This window comes from Dunckerocampus dactyliophorus, chromosome 15, assembly GCF_027744805.1.
Source record: "Dunckerocampus dactyliophorus isolate RoL2022-P2 chromosome 15, RoL_Ddac_1.1, whole genome shotgun sequence".
Taxonomy (NCBI): Eukaryota; Metazoa; Chordata; class Actinopteri; order Syngnathiformes; family Syngnathidae; genus Dunckerocampus; species Dunckerocampus dactyliophorus.
In genome coordinates this window covers 6,422,185-6,430,535 of record NC_072833.1, presented here as the reverse complement: position 1 = coordinate 6,430,535, position 8,351 = coordinate 6,422,185, and the positions used below count along the sequence as shown (strand labels likewise).

The following is an 8,351-nucleotide window of genomic DNA, read 5'->3' as shown; positions in this document are numbered from 1 at the left end:
TTTGGCCTTGGGTAAAGGTAAATTTACGAGTTTTTTCTTGCAAATTTAAGACTTTATTCTCGTAAATTTAAGATTTTATTCTAGTATATTTACAACTTTATCCTTATAATATTATGAGGTTTTTTTTCTTATTCTCTAAATCTCAGATTTTTTTAATACTCCGCCATAACAGGCATTGCCTGAGACAGCTATGACAGCTTATGTGACCTTTGGTCTTGGGGAAAGGTAAGTTTACAAGTTTTTTTCTGGTAAATTTACGACATTTTTTCCTCATAAATTTCCAACTTTTTTCTTGTCAATTTATGACTTTATTTTCGTAAGTTTACGATTTTAATCTGGTATATTTACAATTTTATCCTCGTTTTTTCTCTTTATTCTCTAAATCTCAGATTTTTTTAATACTCCGCCATAACAGGCATTGCCTGAGACAGCTATGAAAAGCGGGAACTTACGTGACCTTTGGTCTTGGCCAAAGGTCAATTTCCGACTTTTTTTCTCTTGTAAATTTCCGACTTTATTCTCGTAAATTTCCGATTTTATTCTAGTAAATCCATCCATCCATCCATTTTCTATACCACTTCTTCCTCATTAGGGTTGGGGGGCATGCTGGAGCCTATCCCAGCCGACTTCGACAGGCGGGGTACACCCTGGACTGGTCGCCAGCCAATCGCAGGGCACATATAGACAAACAACCATTCACACCTATGGGCAACTTAGAGTCGCCAATTAACCTCACCTGCATGTTTTTGGAATGTGGGGGGAAGCCGGAGTACCCGGAGAAAACCCACACGCACACGGGGAGAACGTGCAAACTCCACACACAGAAATGCCCAGGGGAGAATCGAACCCAGGTCTTCCCGATCTCCAAGCTGTTACTGTGTTGGCCAATGTGCTAACCACTAGACCACCGTGCGGCCCTATTCTAGTAAATTTACGACTTTATTCTCGAAATCTCAGATTACTCTTTTTTTCAATGTGTCCCTAACACCCCGTCGCAGTACAAAACATCGCCTATCTTATACGCTTAATGAGTGATCAACCACGCGTGTCTCTTCGATACGAAACGCATGAATGATGGGCATCATCCAGCACCAAACAATGGGTCACACGTACACAAAGGAGGAGGCAACATGAGAAGGAGATTTTCGGGAGATAATGTTTGGGTTGATCTGCCCCCCTCCCACACTGTTAGCGCCGAACAATAGTGAGGGTGATAACTAATCACAAATGATAAACTCCCTTAAATGTTGACAATTGTAGTTAGTTAGTTAGTTAGATGACATCCTGCATAGTGCTGGCACTGCTGGGGCAGACAAACTATTGTGAAGAGGAACATCAAATGCTGGTCTGTGCATGTAAATCATTAGAATAAATTACATTGTTAAAATAAATGATTCAGTCTTTTCAAAAACACATTTCCCATGCAGTCTCTGCTTCATTTATCTGTCACCCGACGTTTGCTTCCTGTTGCACAATGAGTCACCTATTAGCAATTCATTGTCCTCAGGTCATTGTTTGAGCCGACTAGTTTTCATGCTTTTTATGCTAATTTAATGACCCACGGAGATTTATGAAATAATCCTGTGTAAAGTAGTTTAATTAAAGTTATTTTATTTTAATTCATTATTTGATCTGACGTCGTGTTGTGCTGTGCCATTTGATTTAATTCAATTCATTTCATTGTGTTGTAAAATTCTATTTTATTTAGTTATTTTTATTTTATTGCACAATTCAACCTGTTTTAGTTTGATGGCTACCTGTCTGAATGAATGATTTTGTGCCAAAACGAACTATTCATTTTTATCAGCTGTCTGTCTTTTCAACCGTCATATGCTTAAAATGTTTTTTTATGCTTTTAAGGTGGTCTGTTGATGTGCACAGATCATTGATTTAAATATGTTGATGACTCCTCCAACCACCCCTACTGTGTTCCTTGTTCCTGTTTGAACAGCTGTGCTTTCTTTATCACTGCCGGGACCCACCGCTGATTCTTGCTGCTGGCAGGAGAGGAGCGTGTGAAGGTGGGGGGTCCACAGGTTTGGAGGCTCTCAGCAGGAAGGAGGTCCATGGTGTGGTGTGACTACTGCCTTGTTTACCAGAACTCAGCTGCAGTGGAGGCAGGGAAACATGCCACCGTTGTGTTGATGAGATGGAGCAGGATGCATACATGTGTACAGCATCTGAAACGGGAGTCAATGTGAGACAATCTTGTTAAATGCTACACTCATTTACCTTACCTGCGTGGTTATGAGATTCCAAGGTAACGTTGTGTACGTTTCCCGGGGACAAAAGGGAACAGTAAGTTCCCAAGCTGAAAAGGTCAAGTTTCATGGGTCCAAAACGAGCCCAGTTAAATTACATTGACTCCCTAAAGTTTCAATATGGTACTTTTTAGGGGTAAAACGAGTTAAGCAAATTCTATTTATTTCTATTTACAATAGAAACATTTAGGATTAGTGTACAGGCATTTAGGATTAGTGTATTTTTTCATTTTATTTAATTGCTTCAATAATTTTATTTTTATTTATACCTACAATTATTATTGAATTTCTATTATTCATTATTATTTATATATATATATTTTTTTTATTTAATTGCTTCTACATGTTATTTATTTGAATTTGTATTTTTTTATTTGAATTTATTAAATATTTTTATTTGTATTTTAAAATGTAATTATTATTATTATTATTATTATTATTATTATTATCATGATTAATTATTATTTATATTATATCTTTTAGTTAATTTGGATGCTTTCTTGATTTATTTAATTTAGTAAAATAACAATAATTTTTAGTATTTTTATTTTGCATTTTTATTAGATACCGTATACTAATTACATTCTAAAAATAATTATAAATATAGTATACATCTTTAAAAAATGGTATTGTATTGTTATGCTGAAAGTTGCCTATAATTGTACACTTGTGAGTGCAGTAAAAGAAAGGTAAGGTCACTAATGCATCACAGAAATGGTTGAAATCACACATAAAATAGCAGTCCATCACAGTACACGGATTTGCTGCCTACTAAAGAAAAAAAGTCCCCATTAAAAGATCGAAAAGTCCAAGCTTTTTATGTTTAAGTGATGCCTGGTGTTCGTATGTGCTGCAGCCCAGTTTTGAATTAGAGTGCGTTGCAACAATATGGAAAAGGTGTAAACACTTCTCCTTTCAGTGTACGCTTGGATGCTTTTTTCCAAACACCTTGAAGCCTTCTGTTCTTATTATTAATCTCATTACGCACGCAGCCTCTTAAGTCAAGATGAGGCGCATTCAAAATAGTCTTTTAATGATTTATTAATGTTTCTGAAATAAACACTTAACGTGTTCTCACTTCTAGTCTCTATATGTTGCTAAACTATCACATCAAATGTGATTTCTATTAGGTTTTGCTTTTGCCTTACAATGGAGGAGCACAGCAGCAGACAATGTGGTGAAGTAAATTAAGTTAAAGTGCAAAAGGTTGATTGGGAAGTTAAATTGGATATTGAGCGGACTTGTCTGCATTTCGCAGAGCGCTCAGTGCGGTTATGAGTGAATAAAAAGCAGAGCGGTCTGAAAAGTGCTAACAAATACAGGATGATTGGCTTACAAATGAGCTGCAATTCTACCTCAGGGTGAAAGATAATTAGAATCAATACTAACCTCAGGCCAATGTCCTATATGTCTTCTGACCTTGAGCCCCAGGTGACTGCATTTGTGCTGTAATTGCTGGAGTTTTTCCACTTTTAGAAAAGTAATGTTAGCAGTAATGATTTCCTTATTAAGATAAAGATGTTCCTTCATGATCGCATTTAAAGTAAAGCTGTTGGGAAACGTTTTTCAGGCAATGTGTGCATGCAAGTGTGTTGAAATGATGGGGTGTAAAGCCGTACGTTGACAAATGATGGCCATCAGTCTCTTGGTCAGCACACGCCTTGCCCATGTCAGTCATCCCATTAATTATGAGAGGCAGACGTCCTGCAAGAACTCCACACACACTGCCTCATTTATGACCAGGTTGCACAGCAGACATTTTGTTTCTGACTCACAGACGTGTAATTGGCGGCGGTCGCACAATGCCCACCTTAACGTGCCCACTTTGGAGGCTCTCAACATGCCTGTCAAAATCAGCCCCACACAGGCTAAAAGTCTCGACAACAGTTGCTCTGTTCCTATGGGTCAAACACTGCTGTGTTGTGCACTTTCTGTTAAGAAGCTCTGCAAAAAATTGAAAAACAGCCGACACCGCTGTTTTACAACAACGACGTCCCCGACCCGTCGCCACCCGTCGCTGTTGCGTGACCAGAAGTGAGCTTTGACCACACATATTTGACCAACATATCTGAATATTTCGACTGATATAACTCACCCCAATTCACATTCTCCTGATGTTTTGTTGTCTTATACGCCATAATGACTCGCAAAAGTAATTCCACTTCCTGATCCTTGGAAAGCAGAAGAGGATGGACTTATGCGCATGGGTTCTGTTTTTTTCAATGGTTTGGTGTGTCACTTGGTTCCTCTACGTGTCTGTTCACAGCGCCACACGTAAGTGTGCTTGTGTATTACATTGTTTTCACTCAGTGATCCGTTCCCGTCTGGAACCAAGTATTTACTAATCTGGCACAGCGTGGACGTGAATTTTTTTCAACCCGCCAAAACAAAATCTCAGGAGCGCTCCCGTGTGGACAGGGCCTAAAACTCTCGTAGACTGAGGCCCTCCTATAGTTACAAAAATTTAACTCTACTATAACACGTCACTTTTATTATTAAAAATGGTTAATGGCACAGGAAGTGAACAAATTATTAGTAATTTCTATGATACTGAGTAAGAGTAGGACTAAATAAACTGTGCTTCTGTGCTTTTTCCTTCTCCTTTTCAGACAATGAACAACGTACATTCAAAATAAACTAAAGCTTGTCCTCACTAGGGTGGCGGGGGTATGCTGGAGCCTATCCCAGTTGACTTTGGGTGAGAGGCAGGGTACACCTTGGACTGGTCGCCAGCCAATCGCAGGGCACATACTGTTCTAGACAATCTTTCACACTCATATTTCACACAGTTTACAGTCTCCAATTAACCTAACATGCATATTTTTGGAATGTGGAGTACCGTGAGAAAACTCACGCCTACACGGGAGAACATGCAAACTCCACAAAGCGATGCCCTGTGGCCAACATGCTAACCAATAGGCTTTATAACTGCTGTTTCACCATGCACATGACAATAAAACTCTCTTGAATCTTGAATGTTATTAAACAAGTCAAAACCTTCACCAATCGTGCTCACTACAGTATGCTACTTCCAGTGGCAGACTAGGGCACACAAAAAATACGTGGCATGGTAATTTCCCTTATGCAAAATTAGCCATGAAATGTCCTTTTTGCTTTGTTTAATACGTTTGAAAAAGCAATATTAACAGCCATTTTGGTGTTGCGCAATAAAAAATTTTAAGCAACTGACTCAAGATTGTTCATAAATGACAAACTACCACAAAAACAACTTTAATCTGTGATGCCTCTAGTATTTGCTGAACTGTTGCTGTGGTTTATATCAGAGTGAAAGCACATATACACGCACGCATACCTTCCCTGCCACTCCACCCCTACACTGTATGTTTTTACTGGAAGTCACCTGGAGCTATGCATGCTGGGAAGGCATTTTTTGTGCACTGTTTCTATTCTGAGTATAATTTCTGGCAGTGGGAGCAGCATTTACATTAGTCGCCGCCAAAATCTGTGTGTGTGCTTCACACACGCTGCGGAGGCTCTGGCACTCTTGAGTTCACATATCTCCAAACTGTCATACAAACTCTCCAAAAGGGTGGTTTGGAGGTGCGCTGACGAGTATATGTGTATGGGGTATCTATCAAGCAGGCGCCGCTGTGACCAAACAAATCTGGCGGCGGTGGCTAGAAAATATGATTTCACCAGAAGAGGAATGAAAGCGGTAAGGGTAAAGCACACTTGCAAGGCTGGTGTGTGGTGTATGTTGCATGGAAGGTGTGGTGCGTGTTGCCAGCGGGGTAAGGTGAGAGGTGTAGGCTGTTTAAATTCATTTGTTTTCACATGATATTGTAGTGATGGGAATATCGTGTATGGTTCTGGGCTGTGATTCAGGGATTGGTCTAGAGGGGGCAGCGGTGTTTGTCTGCTCGTTAAAGTCAGTCCAAAAGCAAAGAAGAGTTGCTGCACTGACATGTGGAATGCATCTTACTGAAAGGTACACAGTGCCGTTATGTAGACGCCAATAAAAGGCTGATTTTGCACAGTCATCCTGCCTCATGGTTATTCCCCCGACATTACAATATTGGTATTGGAATTAATAGAATAAGGAAAACCACATTTTTGGGTATCATTCTAGATGAGAATTTGTGTTGGAAATCACATATACAGTACACAAAGGTAAAAATATCAAGAACAATAGCACTGTTACACAAAGTAAAGGATTCATTGGATAACAAAGCTCTGTATGTTTTATACAACACCATGATTGTTCCATATCTGACCTACCGCATTGACGGACGGGGAGATGCCAGCAAAACATATGCAAAACACTGCAAAAAAAGAGCAATAAGAATAATCAGTAGAAAACGACACAGAGATCCAACAAATGCATTATTTTTTCAGTTAAAACTGTTGAAATTTCACAAATTAGTAGATTATAGTGTTTTGCAAATTACGCTGAAAGCGTATAAAAAAAACTTACCCTAACCCTAACCTTTATGACATTAGCGGCCTGACTCACAGGGTTTTGTTAGAAAAGCCAAACAATATTGTTGGTCATGCTATGTAACAAAAAAGTACATTCAGCAAGACTTTGGTTGCATTATTTTTAATGCTTTGAAGAGCTATTTTCATAACCATATTCAATTCCACAAATTCATGTTTGTAACGAAAGCTTATTATTTAAAAAAAAAAAAAAAGGATTGGTACCGGATCGGATCGGCGAGACTATAAAAAAATCCCATCGAATCAGATCGGAAGCCAAAAAATGTGGATCGGCACATCCCTCTTTAAAAATCAAATATTTTTGTTGTTACAGCAAAGGAAACTTGTTTACGACCTTCTACATACAGTTTTGAACATGATTAGAGCCCTCTAGACATGAAATAACACACCAATAGTCACCATTACACTCGTATTATTAGGATTGTGGGATTAGGATTAGGATTGTGGAAGATGGGCAAATTTTTTTTTTTAAAGTGCAGTTTTCCTTTGAGCCTACCCTGTGGTTAGATTATAAGACAGAAAAAATGGGCTACTATAGGACACAAACAGTCTAAATGATTTACTTGCTGCAGTTCCTCTAATGCTAGCTGCGCTGAAAGCGGCGTCAGCAAAGGAGGCCATGAGGAAGCAATCCATGTGGATGCTCTCCAAAATCCTGCAGGAGTCCTTGGGGATCTAATCAATCACTACAAACAGGCAAAATACTCCAGCATGCAATTCCCCTGACCTGGATTCCTGTTGTTTGTTTTTCTCCCCACAGAGAGGTTAGCGCACTGAAACTCCAAAAAGAATGCGTTATTCCGCCATAACTTGGCACAAATGTCAAACTAACTCATGAGCACAAACTGTGACTATCTACAAACAAAGTTCGTCAGTACATCATTGAATAAAATGATTGAGAGCAACCATGGGTCGATGTTTAACAGCCCATTTTCTTTCTAGCACAATCAATGTATTGATACGTTCAGTTAAAATAAGCCATAATAGTAATTGGAGCATGGTAATGTGTTTCAAAACATCACGTTTGCTTCTGCATTACACTTCCCATTTGCCCACAGTCTCACACATCGAAGCAGCTGTTAGAAAGGCAATAAACCATTCACAAGACCTAGACCCCCCCTTTCACAATACAATAGAGCTGCTGATCACCAATCACTTATGTTGTCACATAAAAAAAAAGTCAGCATCACGCGTAAACAGGTCAGTCTGCCGAGGTGTAAGAGTGACATGGAGTGCAAAGAATGTATATTGTAAAGTCGTATAAAGCTATTATGGATGTGGAGACAAGATGGGGAAAGCACTTAAAGCAGGGAGATCCAAACTATTTTCCACATTCAGGACTGCATTCAAAACAACTGAAGGATGCAGGGGGTCACTTTGATACATTATGTGCATTAGAGATGCTAAAAGTAATTCAATGCAGGTCAATACATGGTAAGCTATCAGAACAATACATCAACACTTTACCTTTGTGTTATAGGTGACAAAGCAAATCACAGTAATATCTTATAATATATCAATACTATTCATCGTGAATTGATTTTATTTTTAGAATATGCCAAGTGCCAATAAAAAGAAAGAAGAGCTGTGGGACGAAACTGGTCCCCGGGTCACACTTTGGCCACCTCCGTG

At 39.0% G+C, this 8,351-nt stretch overlaps 1 long non-coding RNA gene across 1 annotated transcript in view; it reads right to left on the bottom strand.

The window, feature by feature from the left end:
• Window positions 1-5,657: 5,657 nt before the first annotated feature.
• Window positions 5,658-8,351, bottom strand: part of LOC129194708 (uncharacterized) — a 40,653-nt gene continuing 37,959 nt past the window's right edge. The window contains exon 5 of the long non-coding RNA XR_008573796.1: window positions 5,658-6,544. This is a non-coding gene — a long non-coding RNA (uncharacterized LOC129194708). The remainder of the gene's footprint in view (window positions 6,545-8,351) is intronic.